This window comes from Ciconia boyciana, chromosome 1 (genome assembly GCF_034638445.1).
Source record: "Ciconia boyciana chromosome 1, ASM3463844v1, whole genome shotgun sequence".
Classification (NCBI taxonomy): domain Eukaryota; kingdom Metazoa; phylum Chordata; class Aves; order Ciconiiformes; family Ciconiidae; genus Ciconia; species Ciconia boyciana.
In genome coordinates, this window is record NC_132934.1 from 94,920,851 (window position 1) to 94,943,732 (window position 22,882).

General features: G+C 39.6%; 1 protein-coding gene across 4 annotated transcripts in view; it reads right to left on the bottom strand.

The window, feature by feature from the left end:
- CMSS1 (cms1 ribosomal small subunit homolog) overlaps positions 1 to 22,882 on the bottom strand; it is a 249,293-nt gene that overhangs the window by 146,129 nt on the left and 80,282 nt on the right. The gene's annotated exons all lie outside the window — the stretch shown is intronic.

The window sequence follows — 22,882 nt, forward strand, 5'->3', positions numbered from 1 at the left end:
CCCAAATCTTCCCATGATAAGTGCAGGACTGAACACAGGCAGCAGAAGGGTCCCTACCACATCCCTTGGGTCCCACCTTTCCTCTGCCTAGTTCCACGCTATTTGTCACTGGCCATCACAGAGGCAGGTGGACAAGCTTTCTGCAAGTCTCTCCAGCACCAACACACATGTAACAAAGCTCCAGCAAAAGACAGGACAACTGGTGCCAAGCACCTAAGCTGGGTAATAGCAAGATTTTGCTTTAATTTTACTTACCATCCTTCCAAAAGGATAAACAGGTGTTTTAACTGGGCTTTTCAGAGAGGCCTTTAGAGGGGTGGGGATGGGGAAGAAGGCATCCAGACTTTAGTCTTCCCTTAGGACCTCTCTGAACATCAGAACCTTGTAAAATATTCATATAGATGCATCCATTTACATCGGCAAAATCCCTTTCCTCAACTCCCACTAGCCACTGGGCTAGCAACCATATTTTATTTGGTTAACAGCCACAGCCATATTTTATTTGAATAAGTGGAAAAACAAAGAGAGGAACAAACAACAGTACATGCTCTAAGCCACCTCTTGAGCATGCCTTGCCCTCCCTCCCCTTCCCCCCCTGAGGACTCAGCTACAGTATAATCAAAACCAGGGTGAAGTCACAGCTGCAGCCACAAATCAACATTTGCCTTTACATATGAACCTCATGTAGCAAAATTGCAGGGTCCTTATGTAGCAATGAAAGGAATATATGAGTTTTCCCTGGTTGCCCTATGCCAAAGACAGATGATGGCCTCAAGATGAAATTTCAAACAAGGGGGGGGAAGAAACCATAGCCAGGGACACAAAGGAGCTACATCTACCTGGCTCATCGACCTCCATTCCACTTCCTTTCTTCTGTGAGGAGGCAATTGAACTTCACTGCTTTTAAGAAACTTCCTATTACAAAGCTGCGGTTTCCAGTGCATTTTTATTGTATTTTCCAAAGTTGCATCATCAGAGCAGGGCATATTCCTATGGGAGCTGAAGGTCCAAAACTGTAAACCATCATAATAAATAATAACAAGTGTCATGGCTAGTAAAACCTGTAATCTGAACACATACAAAAATTAATTTCACTGTGTACAGTTACTTTTCAAACTCTGTCCTTTCCACATTTTCCTGGCAGTCACATACAGCCACAGTCACCAATTACATATGAACAATATAAAAAATACAAGCCATCAAAGTCATAGTTTTACTTTGGCTTATTTAAGGCAATAATCAATCTTAATGAAAATAATTCTTCAAAAACTAAAAATGAACTACAAAGCTGACTTGATAATCTACCTAGAAGCTCATGTTTCCTTTGTGTTCATTTGTTTGGAGGTGAACATGCACCAGATAATTTAAAAAATCCTGCTGCCACAAAGTCAACAGGTAGAACCAAGATAAATAAGAACAAAAGAAAAGAATAATAAAAGCCAAAGAAAACAAAAGAAAAAGCATCCAAAACAACAAAAAGGAGAAATCCACATTCCTGTCACAAAAAGAGATTTTGATTCAAAACACCAACACTTCCACCAAAGCCTGGAAATTAAAGTTTTCAAAATTCCTTTAGAGCACCTTGTGACCCTAGGGCACTCTTGTCAAAATCATGCAACTCATCACTATGAATCCTGGTGAGAGCCCACAGGCAGCATTTGTGGGGTTGGATGAGGGGGATACAGTGCACTGTCAGTCAGTACTCCTGGCTCAGAGGCGAAGAGGGAACTTGTGCCATTCACCCGATGGCAGCATCCCTTTCCTTCACTAAAACCCAAAACCTAAACCCTCTGTTCCATAGGAAATAAGGTCTAATCTGCATAGAAAGGTTACAGTGAGAGGACTAGAGATCTGAGAGAGATTTTGTTTCATCAAACTGGGAAAAAATTCTTTGGGATATTTATCTAATTTGTCCAAATTCTTCTCCTGGATATTAAATATGGACAACATGGGTGTGGGGAGCAGGGTGAGGAATCTTCCACCGCCGTCCACACGTTGCCGTTTTGTAGTAGCAGTTGGAAAAGGAAAATGCCAGAGCAGATTTCTTGCATAACTAAAGATTGTCTTAGTCAGAAAAAATGTGTTAGCCTGCTGTTACATACTTAGGTATTGTCACTAATGAGAAAAGAAAGCAAGGAGAATAATAACATGCAATCACACTAGTTTTGTATTACAGAATACAAAGAAAAACTCTGTATTTCCTCAACTATAGGAACGCAAAGTACTAAATCACAAAATGTAATAAAGATCTGAACTTTAGGATGTACAAGGAAAATCCAGTCCACAGCTAAAAGAAAACCCAAAATCCAGGAAAAAAGCAACCTGAGTGATTTCACTTCTGATCTGATAAACCAATGAAAGATTACTGTCTGATTTCTAGATAGCAGCAGAACATAGTCATTGATGGGGATGCTATAAAGAGGTTCGGTTTAAAACAACAACAAACAAAACCACGAACAAACCAAAAAAATCCCATACTAACAACTCAGAAATCCTAGGTTTAGATACAAGCCTGAAGTCATACCTAGTGTTGTTCACAGATGCTTGGTGCCAGCATGACAAAACCAGTAAAATCCTTCAAAAGAGAAACGCTATTGTCAACAGCTTCTATGAGTTAAGTACTCTCTGCTATCAGACAGCACATAAAGATTTGGTCTGAAGCATAAACGATGAAGTTCATGAAGGCAACCAGATATAAAGAAAAACATAAGGAAGAAAACCCAGGGCTTAGGAAGAACAAAAATTAATCTATTTTCCTGAAAGCTGTGTAAAGGTGGGGTATTCCAGATTATGGAGAAGATCACAAACTTTCAAAGCTTGGCCAATATGTGTTCTATGTTGGTTAGATGCAAAAACAGATGAAAAGAGATTTTTGGACAAATCAAATCAAAACCAACCAAGCAAACAAACAAACAAAAAAATCAGATACACAATTTGCGTGAGGCCCTGAAAGCCATATCTGGACATTTCACATAACTTCAATACCCCAAAAGCAGATAAAATTGCATATTTAAAAATGTCAATCAACTCACTCTTACACAGAACTCTTGAACACGCACTGCCAGAGACAATTGTTTGAAGTAGAGCATACCACACAATATAGCGGGAAAAACACCAGTTGTTTTTGAAAAGTTATTTTATTCATGTCTATCTTGGTAAAATTAGGGGGCATCTGTGGATTCCCCCACCTCCTCTCTCTCCAAACAAGGCATCTCCTCTCAGAGTAGGTTGCAAATGATCAAATCAATGGAATAATGATCTTGATTATCTTAGCCAGGACTCCATAGACATGAGTTCACAAGAGAGGCAGCCATGCAGCTTCCTCAGACATTAGTAAAGACTTTTGATCTTTCTTTGAAGGAACTTTTCTCAGGATATTTAAAAGTCTGTGGTTTATTTTCATGTGTGGGGAAAAGTAACACTGAGGCGAACACTCCCACACAAAGAAATGTCTCAACAAAGCTATGCTTGTCAAAAATACCCATGAAGAAAATTAATATATACTCACTTTGAAGGTGTACATTTTTATTTAGTAGTCCTCACTGTGGTCTCTGCTGCCTATTTCATGACTCATGGATGTATGGCACTCCATGCAAACACCAAGCAGATTTAAAAAAAAAAAAAAAAAAAGAGTAAAATGGAAATGGAGATGGCTGCAAGGGTTAAGAAGTTTGGGTCTTGGATACCCAGACCAATTACTGTGGGGTAAGAAATTAACTTACACTAGATAACATATACTAGATAATTCTTGTTTATTAACCATACATTTTTCATTGAGAACAAAAGCAAGGTACTTCAACTCTGTGTACTACTGCTCTTTTGTTGAAAGCTTATAAAAGACCACTTATTTTGTATTTGCCACGTGCACCAAGCACAAGAGAATTACATAGACACACACTTAGTACACAAATACATTCTTTAAAATGTTATGTGTGTGTATAGACACACACACTCTGAAATACCAGTGGTTCTTGCTTCTCTTTTGCCCACAGCTATTATAGCTAATAATAACATTGTATTTCTTTAATTAGATTCTGTTTGGACAGTTGTGATTATAGGCTGCTTTTGAAAATGACCTTATACCACATTACCAGCGTGTTTAAGGGCACACAAGAAAACAGTTTGTCACAAGCACTTCTTTGCCAGAGTCAATTTACCTTCCATGAGAAAGGAAGGACCATATTATAGAAGACACACTGGCCAGTGAAGTTGTGTTTGTATACACATGTGCATACGTGTAGGCAAAGTTAATCACTGAAGTCAGAGATGTAAAAATTGCATTGGATTGTGTGAACTTCTTTTGTCTTTTATTCTTAGACTTCTCTTCATCATATTTGTGTTTTGCTTATTACTTTGAAAAATTGTTTTAAAATGAAGAGATCTGTCATGCTACTAAAAACATTGGAAGAAAAATATTGAATTGACAGTATTTTAATTCTGCTTAGATGATTAAAATAGAACTTTAAGTGTTCCTATTTTGGGGGTAACAGGAAGTTTTGGGAAGTGGGAGAGAACACTGTAACAATGGAATTTTTTTTAAAACCTGATATCACAAAAATCACCTTGAAATATTTATAAGATTACCACACAATGATGGTATTTTGGCTACATCAGGTCTGCTGAGGACAGCAAAAGAAGTGTGGGCAATAACCTATATTGTCAGGAAGTCAGAAATAGTTGCTTTTGCAGGTTCCTCATTTACCAAAAGCATGTTCAACCTGGGGAACGAAGGGCACATACCTGCCAGCTGGGAGACAAGCAAACACATGGAGCATTTAGAGAGCCTTGTGCGCTGAGAAACTTCCCCTGGGTTTTAAACTCTGCCAAAACTGTCATGTACTTCCACAAAATTAATTCCACTATGAGACAACACCTTCAAGTATGTTCGCACTGTATTTAGCACAAGGAGATACTAATCTTGACCAGGGCCTCTATAAGATTTCATTTAGTAAGTGTCTAGTAGGAAAGGGCAAAGCAAAAGCCAGGAACATAGGTATTGACCTGAGAGGCGCAAGGATCTCATGTGAAAGAATCAGAAATGAGATATGAATGTATGAACTAGATCAGATCAATAACCTACAAAACATAAAATAAAAGCCAGTAAAAACCTTCAGTAAAGTTGCAAAAATAAAACCAAACCCACCATTCAGTAGACAGAAGGTGTGTGACTTACCATACAGAAAATTTTAGCCCATCCTGAAACCCCAAACCTAAAAGCTTTTGGGTTGGTTTTTTTTTCTTTCTGCTTTCAATCTTCCATATTGTTATTTTACAAATAGATAGCTAGCCCCTTCTTAAGTCCTCAAATACCCTACTTTAGCTATTGCCTGTGACATTTACAGAAACATGTTACACACCATGCAAAAACCTATTTGTTTCACAAGTCTGAATATGCCACCCTTCAGCTTCATGAATACCCCCATGACAGATGATTCTGGGAAAAGGCCAACCAAAGTTTCCAGTGTATTCTTCCTAAAGGTAGCCTGAGCTTGTTTCTCTGTGGCAACAAGGCTGTGTACTTTGTCTATCCAGGGATCCCATCCTGAACCACTGCCAATTTCAAACAAGCCAGAGTGAGAGGGCAAGACACCGACTTAGCTACAGATTTCAGGGAAACTGGTGACTGAAGAAAGAGTTGAGAGATAGCCACAGTGAGGAAAAACTGAAATGTGGGATTCAAACTCAGCCACAGTAGCTAGCTGCTGCCTTTGCCTTTCTATAGGCATAGATCTACAGAAAACCAGGCTCCATTAGTACTTCTTTCTACACAGCTTCTTTCTTCCCCCTGTTTTTATTTTTAAATATATACTTGGTCATACATACTACAGTAACTTAACCTAAACTGGAGCTGAATTATCCTGCTACGTAAATGTTTACAGTTCAGTTAATTTCAAGGTATTCAGGAAAAAGGATGAGTTTAGATACACAATTTCTAAGATAGGAAAATTATCTTTTCATGTAGCACTATTTCCCGTTTTTGCTGTGGATAATGCTGTAATTACAGAGTAATTATGCATTGGAGCCAAAATTACAGCAGCTGAATAATAAGTATTAAACCACAAGCACTCTATTAAATAATGTTAACTGTTTCTTACGCTCATAAAAAGAGAAAACTCTATCCTTTGAAAGCAAATTCATACAGTTGAAATTGGAGCAGCTGAGTTTTATTTCAGTGTACTTTACCAATAAAAATCTGTCATACAGACAACTGCAAGATTCACATTATTTTATTTAGAAAGAGAAACAGATAATATGGCATTGCAGAGTTTACCTTTTCAAACACTTAGATCTACCTGATGTTATAGTAACATTTTTCATATGCACCAAAAATCTCTCTTGCACTAATCCTTATAATACACTTTTAGTGTCTAACTACAAAATGAGTGTGAAACATTTTACTTTAAAAAGAAAAAAAAACCCTAAACCCAAGGAAGCAGATAAAGTTCTCCATATTAATCTCTCAGAAGCAATTCAGTGTAATTGCATAAAATTCCACACAACCCTCTATTCCCAGAAGCATGAAGCTAAAGAAATTCTAGCTATTTTAATTTTGATTCCTCCTCAACCTTTTGAACCCATGAAAACAGGGGATTATACTAGTATTATCGCCCTGCAGCAACACATTGAAGCTACGGTGCACATACAACTTCAGAGTCATTCTCCCACTGAAACTAAAAGCTTAGCTGCACACTGGGGCCTTGTGGCATGTGTAGTACCTCACTGAGAAGACAAATTACCTCAAATAAATCTACTGTGTCTAACCTATTTGCTACATAAACTGTATACATATAATGTAATAAATACACTGTAATTTTCTAAGACTACCATCAACTTAGCAAAATGCTGGACCACAAACTAGGAGAGCTGAATTCCTGTGGAGGAGAGAAAAGAAGGGTTTAGCAGGAGGAAAAAGTGATGCGAGTGCCTTTGAGTGTTAGGTATGGTCAGAAGTTGTTCCAAGGTATTACCAGCGTCAAGGGAAAATCAGCCCATGTCAGAAAACTCTCAAAGTACTGATTTCTGAGCTGGAACCTGTGTGGAATGAAGTTCTTCATTTCAGATTTCAGAACAGCTACCCAGTTTTGACAAAGAAATGTTATGAAATACAGCAGGGAGCCCAAACTCTTGATTTTCTCACGGATCACCACGAAGAGGTCTAGTACCCAGTCCACTTGGTTTTATGGACCATCTGAAGAACCCCGCTTAGAACAAGGTTTGGTATCTCTGAATAGGATTATGCATTCCTAACCATATTTTCCTAATATGAAAATTTCAAGTATGTTCCAAACGAGCAGCTTATGCTTTCATGCAGAGCACCATGAATGGGCATGCTTTAAACTCCCACAGTATGAACTCAAATACATGGGCAAACACCACCTGAACCTCAGCAGGAGATGGGCTGAGATCGGTTAATCTACAGGAAGGGCCTAACTTGAGCTCAGAGCCACAAAACCAGCAACTGGCCACATGCTACAGGCTCTTTTCTCTGCTTCCAGGCACAAAATCCTGTGGTGTGTATATATATATGTAGGTAGAGACATTACAAGAGTGAAGACCAGATCACAAGTCCACACAACAATACTGAAATGACAGTACTGAAATGACAACTGACACAGATACATTCTTCAAAAGGACCTGGTGAAAACCTCCCACACAGACACAGCCTTCTAAAGATGACTATAAGCCTGTACAGACCTCATATGCAAAATGGACTCGGGAAGATCTTACCTAACCACAATCACTGCATATGTGCAAAACACTACAGGATTGGAAGGGGGAGGAGGAGACAACAGATGGTGGAAATTTCACAGTACCTTTACTGTCAGCAGAGTAATGTGACAACTCTCTAACACAGTCCAAAAGGCATCTTACTGTCTCAGAAGAGGCTCCCTGTCTCCAAGCGATGAGAAATCTGACTTGTGGTCAGATGAGCATAAACCATGACCAGCACAAAAATGACATCCAATTCTCAACCACGCACTTTTCCTGTCTGGGAGTGTTTACATCCTCTGTTGAATCCAGATTTTCTTCCCATTTGAGTAATTGCTGTTCTTGCAGGATCCCCAAGGGCTTCAAAGATGAAAATTTGACAAGATCCTGCGAGAGGGGAAAACAGACTGCCAACTTATTTTCTTTCTCCTGCTTGACTCCCTGCAAGTCCACATGCCAACAGATGCATCAGGCTACACAGGTAAGCACTCCTGCATCAGTTTTCCCAGATAAACAGCTTAATCTTGCAGTTTCCATGCCAGGATGGAAACACTTACTTATCCCAGAGTCCCTGGGTGAAGAACCCATTAAAGGAAAGAAGTCTCTTCTCACTTACTGCCCAGCCTATGCACCAAAACAGCGCAAGAGTCTACCGTGAATAAGAGCACAGCCCAAATGAGATAGCCATGGTAAAACAGAACACCCCTCTGGACAGAAGCCACTGCAAATGGTTTTCAGGAAAACGCTAAAGCAGTCTACCCAAAAGGAAGGGCTGTATCTTTGCAAGTGGTACAAATCTACCACAAAGCAATGTATTCCCACTCAGGGGGAGGATGAAAGTCCTAAACCCATTCTGTCAGAAAGCACCAGTTCCAGAAAAGGCTCAGGGATGCTGTGAAACAGCCAGACCCTGGGATTTCAATTAATAAGAAAACTTTTTCATCTTCTCCCATGGTTCTGCATGGCTCAATCACTGTCCCCTGGGTCACATCAGGACTACAGAAGGAGAACAAGACAAACCTGCTGCTTTCTCTGGTGTAGGACATGATGTGGCCTAGCCAAAAGCCCCTTCCCATGCCTGGACACTACCTGGCACACAGCCACACAAGAAAGCAAAAGAACAGGGACAGGAGATTAATTTCTCCTTAAGCATGTATGTGTGGCACTAAGCTTCAAAGTAGCTTTTGCTACACAGGAAAGGAAGAAATGTCCTGTACCCCTGTAGTAACTAAGGTGAGACCACCTTCCTTCTTGCCCCAAACCACATTCACAGTGATGGGCAGAGGGTTGCAGACCTCTTTCCAAAAGACATCACGTGCTTTGCGCTCTCCCGTTACATTGGCATGCTGAGCAGTTGCACCTCAACTCCTTTTAAAAATCAGTCTGGTACTAGGAGTCCTATTAATTTCAGCAAATCAGAAGCATTGCCATATCCCTTTAAGGGATGTTAAAAACCAGAAAGACATAATTTCTTGCTTAGTCATGGATTTTTGGAAGAAACAGCAAGTTCTCAACTATTCAGGATCCTTACCCTGGGATTAAGGGAAGATTTGGTCCTGTGAGGGATTTTGTTAGCTCATAAGTCAATCACTGACTAAAGAGAAAACACTAAAGGGAAAAATAGAAGGAAAAAAATGGATGTGTCTCAAAACCCTACAGTGTCTGTGGTGAAGTCATCTCTGAAGGATATTTCAGTCTTTCCCACAAAAGTGCGGGGATTTCTGAACCACCTGCTTGTTCACTGCTGCCAAAGAGACAAATGCAGTTTCATCTCCTTCAGAATATGATTGAGAGGGTGGAGACCAACTTAACATCATAGAAACATTTGGTCATTTATATTCATCTGGCTCTTCAGGAAAGTATATTTTGATCCCTCAGATTACTTGCTCATCATCAAGGAGAGGAAAATTTATCCTTTATATGCAGAAGGACAGCATACACGTTCAGAGATGAGCAAGCTCTTTAAAAAACAGAACAGAAAACAAACTATAAAAAGAACAAAAACATGAACACTGAGAATAGATTCAAACTTTGCTGAATATGTTACTTGCAATAATTTGATTTACCAGAATGTTTCAATGTAACCTACCTTTATTCTATTTTGAATCTGGAACCAGTCTGCCAAGCTGCACTGAATCTGATGAGCATGGGAACCACCACCTTGTGACTCCACGCAAGATACCACTGCAAAACCTTCAGTAAAACCTTCAGAAAAACCTTCAGTAAAACAGGCACCTCATAACGTGAAGGAAAGCTCAACAGTGCAGAACACAGGCCTTGTGCTCTTCAATTAGCACACTTAGAGTAATCTAATCTCTATTAAGTACCCACTGCATGGTGGTCTGTGATTTCGGGAGATGTGACTTCATGATCTGGATGATCCCTTTCAATCTTCTTCTATTTTTGATGCAAGCAGATATTGCCTAGATAGTACATAAAGGATCATATGAGAATGCTGACAAGTATCCTTGTTTCCTCTGTTCATGTAGCTACAATCCCCGCTGTATAGTAATTGATCCAAAACAGATGAAAGATCACAAGCGCAAGGCACACACACCCAACTAAATCTTCTCACCTGCTTTCTTCTTTCTTAGCAGTTGCTGTTTGCTGTTTTCTAAGGTATCTTATATTGTCATCCTTCTTGGTGGTACAGAGAAACAGGGCTTAAATTAGCTTCTATACAGAAATTTGCCACAAGATGCGAGAGTCAGTCCTCCAGGAGAAACCAGAGAGACTCTGTTTGTGAACTACAATCCCTGTTACAAGAACGAACACTTCTTCCTTACCTCTTTTTTGCAAGACAGCTTTCTTGTACACAGACCCCATCAATATGTAATTTAAAGTGAAAACCAGCTGACACAGATATGCAAAAAGGCAAATTTTCCACTCATTAGTCTAATCTTGAGATCCTGGGCTCAGGAGGGATGAGACACCTTTTTGGGTGCCATGAGACAACTGATATCCACAAATTTTATGAGCCTATTAACATTTTTATCTTGGGGGGGGTGGGGAAGTTGCTCTTCATTAACCTTCAAGAACATGGAAAGAGTTGTTCAAAGCAGAAAATAACCCACACACATACCAAAACACACAGCTGGAAAATTTCAAATGACACTGCTTTTATCTTGTATGTTACACTAGGGCCATTCAGGGGCTTAATAACATTGCAGAAAACCAGCATTCTCTGAACTAGAACGGATCATCTTTCTGCCATGGTGCAAGGGCATGACAGGGCAGCTGATATTCTGTCCAAAATGTCGGGTGCACTTTGAGGGTTAGTCCCTTAGATGGTGCCATACCTAGGGGGTCTGACAATTTGAAGGTGGTGAGGAGTTTCAAGGTAGGTGGATGGGATGTTTATTTTTGTCCATTTCTGAGGTCCCGCTTTGCTTGCTACACCAGCAGCTACACTGTCTGCGGTAATCTGAAGCTTTGAATGGCCCTTCTGTTACTCATACCTACATCTTTTGATGACCACATTAGCACTAACAACCTTATGTAAACAGACAACACTACAAATAATAAGAATGCCAGTCAATGTACAGGTAATAAGAAGGCTTAAATAAATCAACAGAGAAAGAATATGTTAATAAGGCAGCCTACTAATACTGGAGTATTTGTGCCTCTCGGCAGCTACATTCAAGCACCAATAAAAAAGTGCTTAAAGCATACATTTAGTATGCCACTTCAATCTCTAATCATTCATGTTAATTGCTAAATCTGATAAATATTTGCATTAGCAGATTCAATAGTAGGCACCAACATTCAGGAATGCCAGAACAGAATGCAGGTAAAGGGTATGTAACAACTCTGCTCAACAAGAAAAGAAGAAAAATCCATTTGGACGCTGCAAAGGCACTATCTTCATAGGAGGGTAACCTATTGGCAGGTTAGCTGGCCTTCTCAGGGACCAAGTGCCTTTTGCCAGTGCAATAAGGACTGATCTACCTGATTAAGAAGTAGGCATGACAAGCTTAAAAGGGAGTCACAGCTAGCCCTCCGCAGCTGTAATAACCATGTGTGGCACATGGCCTTGAAGCCAACAGCATGTGTGTTGTGTAAGAGAAAACGCGGGGGAGGGTGTCCTTGGCAGGATCACCAAGACTACTGTCTCTCAAGTTCAGGATCCTGTTTCCAGGTGCAGTCAACTCAAAAAGCTTGAAAAGGTACGAACATCTTCCTTACGCACTGGTTCCTCTTCCCTTCCACAAGGAATGCCATATCAACACCTGTTGTCAACAAGTTGGACAGTAGCTTGATGTCCAATCGAGACTGCTACTGCACCTGGCACGCATGAGGGGAAAAATGCAAGGACTTCTTGGACTGTTTATGCATTTCATAGCGTCCTGCGCTTGCGGCATCAAAGCACATGGACAAGCTCAGAGTGCATTCAGGTTACCTGATTTAACTCACAACTCCTGCATTTGATTTTATAAACACTAGCCATTAACTGTACACAAAAGCCAAGCAGGCATTCAGCATTTTATACTCAAAGGAAACCAACGGTCTTCTTCCAAAGTAGCAATACTCTGTAAGCAAGATGCAAAAGGTGATTAAGCCTAATAAGCAGACCACAGCGAACAAAGGAAAACTACATTCAACTGAAAGGACAGGATGAGCACCAACTTTAATCATCATCAGCTAACACTACTGCGGGCCTGCTATGAACTACTCTGTTTCCTACACGCACTGTAACAAGCTCCCATCCTAACCTGACACTGTTGATGCAAAGCTTCACAAAACAGGTTCCAGTATACACTGCCATGCAAATCTGACACACCTTGGTTTTTGGAGACCTGGAGAAACAAGTTTTTCTTATGAAATACAAGCTATTATGAGTGCTTTAAATTAGACTAGAAGAGACTTCAGCATTATAGAAAATGTCACTTGCTTTTCTTGTAATGTTTTTGATAAATTCTCCCCACTCTCAGCCATCATCCATTACAAACCAAAAGCTTCTTCCACCTCCTCTGTTCTTGCAGAAAAACAACAAAAGGAAGTATTTGTAGTGTTCATTGGAAAATTACCAGAGTTAAGGAGTGCGGTCACAGAGTTTAGGATTTAGAGTCAGAACCTGGTGGAAGGGGGAGCTCTGAAAGAACTTTATCAGCCACAGATCTGCAAGGCCAAAAAGCAGCAGCGCAATCATCTCCTGCCTACCACAGGCCACAACGATTTTCTGGACCTTTCAGCAATTAGCTTTGTGGTTTATTAAGAAAAAATGCGTCTTATTTGTATTTGGAGCATGTTTAATTTCACCTTTGAATCACATGATCAGGCTTTTGTCTGCTAGACGGTATCCATGACCACAGTTTTCCTGTAGAGGTGGACTATAATCCATTCATACCTTTATCTGAGTGGTAATAAGCAAAATGGAGTTCCTGATGTTAATCAATATTTATACAGTGTTAGTCATTTATCTGCAAAAGCATTAGAGTATGTTTACTTAACAGTGGCACTTCAAAGGGGCCTAGTTAGGCCAGGTCTTCCCTTTGGCCAGGTACTACCACCTCTAGAGTGCTAGAGTCTAGCACTAAAGTAGTAGTAAGGTTTTATACTACGTGGTTATCGGAGGGACACACACACCACAATCAGCAAGGTAGTTTGTTTTTGGGGGTGGTGGTGCTGGTGTTGGGGAGGGGCTGTTTATGACGAGGCTCACCCCTTGCAGTCAGGATGTGCTACCACCTACATTTTGCCAAACATGGGGAATGCAACTGCATAACTCATAGTAGTGGAGGACTGCTTTTGTGCTCTCGCTTGGAAAGACAAAAACAAAACATGGCTATGCAGTAAGGGCTGGGACGTTATGAAATTGGAACAGAAAGATCTTGCTAGTGAAAACGTTCTAAACCTAAATTTGCCTCATCACAGTAAGTATCTACCTGAAAGGTGAGGTAGGTGTTGTCTCTTAAATGGGAAATGTGTTCTGTGGTGATGTGCACAGTACTGCTGCTAGAGTTGCTGCCTTTGCAAATATTGAGGAAGGAATTGTTATAACTGCATAAGACCGGTTAAGACTCACTTCACTACAGACATCCAGTAAGGATCACAGCCCAGTCCTGTTGGCTTACACAAGGTTGTCAGCTTTTGTCAAATGTTCAACAGCCTTGTGTGGGAGGGAAAGCTACCAGTCTGGAGGGAATAATACCCACCATAAATTATGGTAATAGTTTTATAGTCTCTGCTAGTTAAAACAATTACTTTTTTCCCCACCTTCCTTCAGCTTCAGAGATATAAACCATGCATTCCAGAAGTAACAGCACAGAAAGCCCAACCAGATCAAAGCTGAGCCAGCAAAGGCCAAAAGACCACCATAAAGAAGAGGTTGGTTACAATGGGAGAGGAAACGTGCAAAGAAGGCAGAAGAAGGACGATGTAGCCCAAGCCAGTACCATCCTAAGAAGCCCTAAGGCAGAGAAAAAACAAAGAAGTTCTTTCAAGAAAAGAGAGGATCTCTCTCGTGATGACTTGCTATTTCTTCTTAGTGTCCTCGAGGGTGAATTACAGGTGATTTATTGTCTTATTTTATATCCCAGATGAAAACACAATTCTTCCCCCTCAACACCCCACCCAATTTACCACAAACACATCCTGCTTTCATGTTAAAGAAACACCCTACCTAATTTGATACAGAAAGACAAATATAAACTGCAAAGTACATAAAAACACAAATTATAGCTATTATTATAGCTATCAGCCAGAAAAGGGGACCTTTACACCACCCCTAAGTGCAAATAAAATCTGCTCACAATATACCTGTATCACACTAAAGAAACTCATGGTCCACTGTGAAGGATCACGTAACTCTCAAAGCAAAGAACTCAAAAAACTTTCCTACTGTGCTGCCCCATTCTAAGTAATTTGAATACAAAGTATTTGTCACTGTAAAACCTATATGGATAACATATCAGAGACCTTTAAGATCTGTTATTTAATTAATTCTTATCTCTCCTATGAAGTCGTGAGCATTACTCCCTATGAATCAGTACATCCCAGATCACAAGAAGTAACTCACTCAACGGTATTCTAACATCTTTTGCTAGAAAAATCAAATAGTCGTTTTATTTCCCATAATATGAAGCATAAGTGTTGCAGCCACTTAGCCCACAAGACACTGGATTTTGAAGAGTGAGCATTTTTCTATCTGGAAATGGAGACAGCTGCCTAGTGGTAAATGATGCCTAACCTGGTCAAATGTAATTTCAGGAAGTGGGAACCAGACTTCCAGTGAGCAGGGAGAATATTTCTGTGGCAGGCTGATTGCACAGAAGCAGTGACGGCCACTTAAAACTGCTCACAGGCAGAGGGAAGAGCAAACTGGCCAAAGCGGCATAAATGGGTGTATCACAAGGTTTCAGAGTTTATTACCTAGACAGTACCTGGGTAGTTCCATTCTTAACATATGCATATATATTTACATAATAACACATACATGCTTTACAGAACACACATGCCATATGAATATTTGATAGATGTACCAATCTCTGAGGGTAGATCCAAGGCAAACTTCTACAGAACATTTCATTATGCAAACAGAACGATTTCCATGTTTGTGAAACAATTCTCTCCTGCTCACTTGCCCTTTCTTAATTTAGATTAAAATTCCGATGTCACGCACTCCTCCAAAACAGTTCTCTCTTCCTCTCAAAGAGATGTGTGTGTATATATTTATATATATATTTATATTTCACACACACTTCATTATAGTTGTGTAATATAAATATATACATATAGATAAAAAACACACACACATTTCAATTCTTAAGGTTTAAAACAGCAACAGAGTGAAATGAGAAACTGGAAAACAATGAGCTTGACATGAACATTTTAAATCATGTCTGACATTCCAAAGGAAGCATTATGAATGAAAAAAGTGAGAAGTCATTTTTTATTCCTAATTTTCCACCTCCTGTAATGCCAAGTCAAATCTCTGAAGATCAGCTGTCAATCCAACCATAATTAAGTTTCAAAGTTAGATGCCATTACTCTCCGATTCCAGAACATTTAAAATGCATAAAGATCACTCTTCTAGGCTTTTTCTGCAATGATAAGGATTAGAAATAGATATTTTTTTTTTTTTTTAAACACAGACACAAATAGGGAAACAGAAGTGCTCCAGCCAAGAGCAGTCAGACTGAAAGTGTTACCCTCTCCCCGATTTCCTCCCTTCCTATCCTACCCTTCTAGGATTAGCAGGTACTTTATTTTGTTTTTAACTGAGCTCATCGCAGACAATGGATGTTTGAGACAGTTCATGTAGTTATGTCACTGTAATGGAGGCAGGGGGCAACCTCCACCACCAGAGGATGCGGGTCGGGGTGGGGGGGGGAGGAGAAGAGATGGACACAGTCCTAGGGGAGGTGGTGACCTAAACCAGTTTCCCTTGCAGTGGAAACATTCACATAATTAGATATTCTCATGAAAGAACATTATCATTAGAAGTGGGACTTCAAAACAATTAGCACAATATTCACAGCAGGTATTCTGTCCCCTCCAACTTAACGTCTAGGAGCTAGTAACTTTATAGCAAAGAATTATTCTTGGTGGTTTGTAATTTTTTTTGTTTGGTTGGTTGGGTTTTTGTTTGCTTGTTTTTTAAAGAGCAAAGAGAATCTACAGATTACTTCAAATACTGCAGATACATACAGCATGTTTCTCCAGCATGGAGCATGGACTTAGAGAGCAATGCTGTATGATAGGAAGAAGGCATGTGCACCTGCCAGCTTGCACAAGAACTTCTGGAATACATACATAGAAGAACATATTGAAAACATACCTGAGAACATATTGTATCTACTCTTTGGTAACAGGATGTCATCAGATACTTTATAAGATTAAGGGAAACAAATGCAGTAACATTAAAAAAGGAAAAGTATAATGCACATTTTTAGGCTATACTTTCTGAAACTACATGATTTTTTGGAAACCAGATAACATCACCTTCTATTAATCATTATCTTTTAAAATGCTTTTTTTTAGCATGCAGTCATAAATTGAGAATACCCTTACAGCAGTTACTTCCAAAAAACTTGATGCTGCAAAGTGGCTTATTACCTGAAGGCATGTACACAAGTGTGTGCACATCTACATGTCTATAAATACATAACGCATGCTCTCACACATGCATGCACACATACATATACATGCACACAGGACCCCACTGCCAGCTTTGAAGGCAATTAATCTTGTTTTAAAGAACTGCCATTATTGCATGGCTTTGGAATGCGTGTTGCGAAGGGTCACATCCCCTGCACCGCACACCTCACTACATTCACCGCTCAAATGAGCTCAGTGTAACAACAGAAGCAGACGACCCCAGGCGGGATTAAACTACAGAAGCTACCTTTGCACCCAGAATATACAGAATGTGCAACACTTCCAGGCTTCAAGAGCCATCCTAACTTCTTTCACCAACAATTTAAAATCAGCTTCTAATACCACAAGTCACACTTTGCCCTGAAATTTTGTGTTGTGAATGCTACACACTGGTCCAGAAACAGCAATACGATCTACTCACTAACAAAGTACTTAAGCATTGACGAGGGTTCTGAAGATGTTGGAGTTTATGCAGAACTAATAAAATACAAAGACCAATACTTCCCTCATGCTTTTTAACTGTCTTCATGTTACTGACTATTTTGGGGCACTTTACATACACAGCATTCTTTAAAAAGTTTTTTAGTTTTCTTAAAATCAAAAGTAGAAAACTAACCTGTAAATACACATATACAGTTTAACAAAATAAAGCCTTACTTTGTGTTTCTGCAGGCTCAAGATGAAGTTATAGGAGTACTTAAGGCTGAAAAAATTGACTTGGCTTTGCTTGAAGCACAATATGGCTTTGTTACTCCCAAGAAGGTGTTAGAGGCCCTCCAGCGAGATGCTATCCAAACAAAGGCTGAGCAATGGCAAGAAGATATCTACGAAAAGCCTATGGGAGAGGTATGAACATATAATTGATATTTAACCATAGTTCCTACCAAATTCAATAGAAACTATCTCACTGACTTCAGGGAAAGAAAGCAAGTGAGCTCTAAATCTAGAATCTAACACGAGTGTAAGTGACAGCAGAATAAAGTCCAGGGTCCAGTGGGGTCCCTAATAAAAACAGGTGTCTAATGATCCTCATTTATACTGCACACTGGGGGCTTTAAACATAGACAGACATGATTTTGTCTAACTCAAACTCTGATAAACAGCCTTCTATTTTTCACACTGTCTTCTTTTTTTTCCTTTCTGTTATCCAAATTCACAACCCATACTAACAGATACCTCCCTATTTGTTTCATTGAAGCCATCTTACCAATGGCTGGCAAGGGCCTATTCAGCAGTAATGGCACAGCCACCTACCTTTGCATATGCCAGCTCCCACTAATTCTGGGGGAGTTACGGGTAAACCTGCTTGGTCTGAGTAGTTACTGTAATGAGCTGTCATTAGAAACTTCATCCAGGCAGAAATCTAATATTCTCACATTATACCTAAGTAACCTTTAGTTTAGTTACACTGAAGTAGCAGCCATACTTTCTGAACAATGTTATCTGAATTTCATTTCTGCCCTGCAGTGCAAATCACTGGATATTAAAATCCCTTCATATCAGAATATGTGTTTTTTTCCCAAGTAAGTGTCTCCTCTTGACTTTAAACAAACATTTTTTGATACGCTGCTCAGTATAGATAATCATCATAAAAATAAAAGCAGAAATTATGAATAAAATTCTTCTACCAAATGTTTTCCAAGCTTTCTGAACAGAAACGTACCTAAGGATACAGAGTTCATTTCAGAGAAAATTATGTCAGGCAAAAGGTCAACACTCATTTCAGAGGCTCAAAGGTTAAAATCTCTGGCTATAATCTGAAACAGATAAAGTTCAGCTGTGGAGGTTAATTTATTTTAGAACATTGTGGCATTATGTCACAGAAACTTTGAGCACAAATTGAAATGATTTGAAGAGAAGTCCAAAAACGTTTGAAAACGTAAGTTCAGTCTGTTACTTTACATAAGTTTATACACACTTTTTCCTTCTTAAGCTTAATGGCAGAGAAAGGATTTCTAACACCACTGGGTTTGGCAATTCCAAAAGGCAAAAGGTAAACATCTTGAGAGCAACTGAAAGGCCAGAAGGACCACTGGCACTTCGTATATCTTGGTAAACCAAAGGATGCCATAATCAGTAGGCATTCCACTATTTCAGTTGCAAAATCCCCCCAAATTAAGTCAGAGATCCATTCAGTTTTTGTTTGGATTTTTTAACCATTTATAAAAACCAAGGGAGAGGTGGAACCAGCCACAAAGTATGGGAACCGACCATTTAAATTCCCCCTTTGCCATCATAACAATGTACCTTTGTATTTGCCTACCAAATCTCTGCTGATCCAGTTCCTCTAGAGCACGTGCATCTCACCCTTGACAATTTAGCCTTGTAGCCCTGAACACAGAGGATTTTCCCAAAACCCAATTGAAAATACAGTGAATTTCAGAAGGCACCTGTAAGATTACTGGTCCTTTAACGTTCTCTCGCAACTCACTCATCTATCTTAAACTTTATGAAGTTTCTTGGCAAATTTGGCTAAGAATGTAGGGGGAAAATTTGGTGACTGGACAGCTTTACTCACTAGGAACAGGATTCATAGGTGAATAAATGTAGCAAAATAGAAAGCAGTAGTAATACATCTTCCTTTACAAAACCTATGGGGAATGTGACAGACCAAAACCATGTCTTTCTTGGCTATGAGGAGATTTTTTTTTAATTTTTTTGAAAGCAGAGGTTTTTTTCAGCCGAATTTGTTCTACAGATATTTCTTTCTGCAGCCTAACAAATGCCAGATAAGCTTACTCTTATTCCTCACACTTGAGGATACAATAAATTGTTTTATGTTTAAAGGGACTTAAAAGAAAAGAAAATAGACTTTTATTTTTGTTGTGCTTCTGTCTGACACAAAGGCCTGAAAAGGTTTTCCATCTTTGCAGTGGTTTATAAACTTAAATCAAGTCAGTTATTCATGAAAAAGTCTGGCTTCAGATCAATTGCCACTTCTCTTGAATAGAAAATGAACAGTATTCAAGATTCTAGTAAATACAGAATAATAGCATAAGAACCATTTTCCCAGATTCAAAAATAAACAAATAAGTTTTTAAAAATAATCAAAAAAACAAAGAAAGTTACATAGGAAAAGACAGATAAAGAGGAAGATACTGCAGAATTTATGGTTTCTTTTTCTCATGTTTCAAACCTTCACGGAATTAGAAAGCCAATTCTGGTTTCTAACTCTCCCCAGCTCCCAATAACACAGTCAAAGATAAAAAAACCTGGTGCCTCACTGTTTGAAATGTGATGAACAATACCTCCTACCACTTTGAGCACTCCTCTAAAAGCAGCGAAACTAGAGGAAAGCCTATATTCTGCATCCATCAAGGATAATTCAAAATTGAATCCATTTTTAAAATCCCAGTGCCAATCAACTCGGGGAAAGATGCATCCTCATCAGCCTTTTCACAAAATATATCTGATTGCATCCTCACGTCTTACAAGTGTTGGTCAAAACTTTCCAACAACGACAGCTGTAGGGCACCAATAAGTTACAGTCATAGGAGGAGACTGAAACAATAATGTTGACAATGTGGCATTCAGGAAAAGCAGACCAACATATCCGCAAGAAAATTTGGCTCAGCTAGGGTTGAAAAAGACAAGGGAAGAACTGCTCCCATCATGTCCAGTAATCCTAAACTCAAGATTATACATTTATAAACAATGACCATGAGGATATTATTAACAGGAATAATATTTCACTGAACTTTGGATAAAGAAATGTAACTAACCTGGATTTTATTCTGGCACAGTGCCAAACACAAAACAGTCTAAAATGAGAAAGACTAAAAGTTCAGTTCCAAAGTAATGGATTTGAGACACACCATCCCAGTTTGACTTCAGACACAAGTTGGTGGCAAAATGTATTTAAAAGATTAAATTTCTGTGAATTTTTAGCTTGCTGAACTATTCATAGTTACGTAAGACCATGCCTTTTATTTTCCATTGTATTGTACAGCATGTTCAAGTATTAATTCTAGCAAAAAGCCCATATGGTTAGCAAGAACAAAACAACAGATCATCTAATTAAGATTTTATCACTTTAATTTTCAACAGAAGACATTTATACTGCTGCTTATTAGTCCTCTGCGGTTTTTAGCCAAGAACTGTATATGCTGAGTAAACGTGTGTGCGTACATATAAATGGATATTTCTGCATGCACAGACTTAGCATTTGGACAGAGTAATCTGAGGAACCAGGGGCTGCTGGAGACCACTCCTGTGAGAGGATCTCACACTAGCAGGGGTTCACACGACTTCTCTCTCTTCTCTGCTGGATACGTGGGAGTCGGCCACAAGATCTCACAGGGAAAATGCAAGAGTCAAATTTGCTCCCCAGGAAAGCGCCCTTATCTCACAGAGGGACACAACAAAGCTTCCCGATAACACACAGAAGTGCAGCAACCCAGTACCAGCCTCTGCTCTGCTTGGTCCTGCAGGGAGGGAGAGGCATGCTGCACAATAACACACACAACTGTCATGAGGCCAAATGCCCATACCCATTATGCAGCTTACATGCAGATCTCAAGTGTCTGCATTAATTGTGATGTAGGATCTGCTGCCTCTCCAATTCTCTTCTCTATCACCCACCTGTACCAGGAGACAGGCCCAGCACCTCCTCCCTTCTGTCCCAAGTGGAATCCCAAGCTCTCACTCTCCACCTTGTCCCCAGCCACACACCAGCTGCAAATGCTCACGGTAGAACTGATTTGACATCATTCTTGAAAAGAAAACCAAAATGCATCTTCCAATCTGAGCAACAGGAGAAAACTGCAACACAAAAACAATTTTGATGCAGCAGCTTATTTACTTGTCTCTTTTAACCTTTCATGTAAGCAGGACTCCCCAGGACACTACTATTCTTTTACCCACTTTCAAATTCCTCATGCCCCCTCCCTGCCTTGAATACACACCTCTTCCATTCCAAATACCAGTTTGTAATTCAAACCGCTAATCTCAACACTGACAAAAGCACAACTTTGAAGTGAAAGGCACTGGCATTGCTCACTGAGTACTGCAAAACAAAAACCTGAAGTTACTACCTTTCTTGTTGCATACTCACTGCTTGGATTACCACTTGAATCAACCTCTCATAGCCATTCAACAAGTACTCTAGAGCAAACAAAATATACTGAACCCATAAAACACTGCTGGCAGGTCCCACACCCTTCACACCCAACAGTGCAGAAGCAGGACTATTTTCTATTTGGTTAATGCTGTTTGTGTTGATGACTAACCCTCATCTCCATCAGGCATTTATATGTTTGGAAACAGGAGTCATTTGATTTATGATCAGCTTGTAGCCAGAAATGTCAGTGTTTTCTTACGATAGCAATTTACACATGCCCTCAGGTTCTTACATATACATTTGAAGAGGTGGTCCAATCCATAGAAATGCATCACTTTACTTTCTTAACCCCATCCATGCAGACTGCCTGCCAAAAGAAATCAGAATTTCACACCTTTGCCTTCTTCCCCACCTGACCTCGCACTGAGGGCTGAGACCAGCCAGCACTATCATGCAAGGCTGATGCCCAGTTCATATCAATTTAAGTAAGACAGGGCCATAGTTGCAAAAAGCACCACATCAGAAATTTATCAAAAAAGAGGAGGCAGGTTGCTCTCTGAGAACAGCATATATTCACCTGGAAGTATGACCTTTAAAAAGGCAAGGATGAGAAACTCAGGTGATGGTGCTTCATGCATCTGTGCAATAGCTGTTCCAAAAAACCCTCTGAAATCTGGAAGGGGGGAGCAAGGTTGATAAAACACACTGAAAATTCTCTCATTCTGGTAAGCTAGTAGCTGAACAGAAGATTTTAAATTTTGAAATTTCCACCTCTAGTGGAAGAAGGGAGAGTGTGGAGAAATTAAAAATAGCCAGCTTTCTTCAACCTGACTTTTTAAGGCAATTCAGTTTTCGACCTTTGTAAAAGACATAGAAAACATGGCCAAGAGATTACTGTATAAAGGTGGCACTTGCTTACTGAGAAAGCTTGCATATGCAAGTATTTAGGTAAGAAATGTTTTCCCAAGAGAGGTCCTACTTCAGGATCATGATTCCAGAAAGCATTAACCTTGC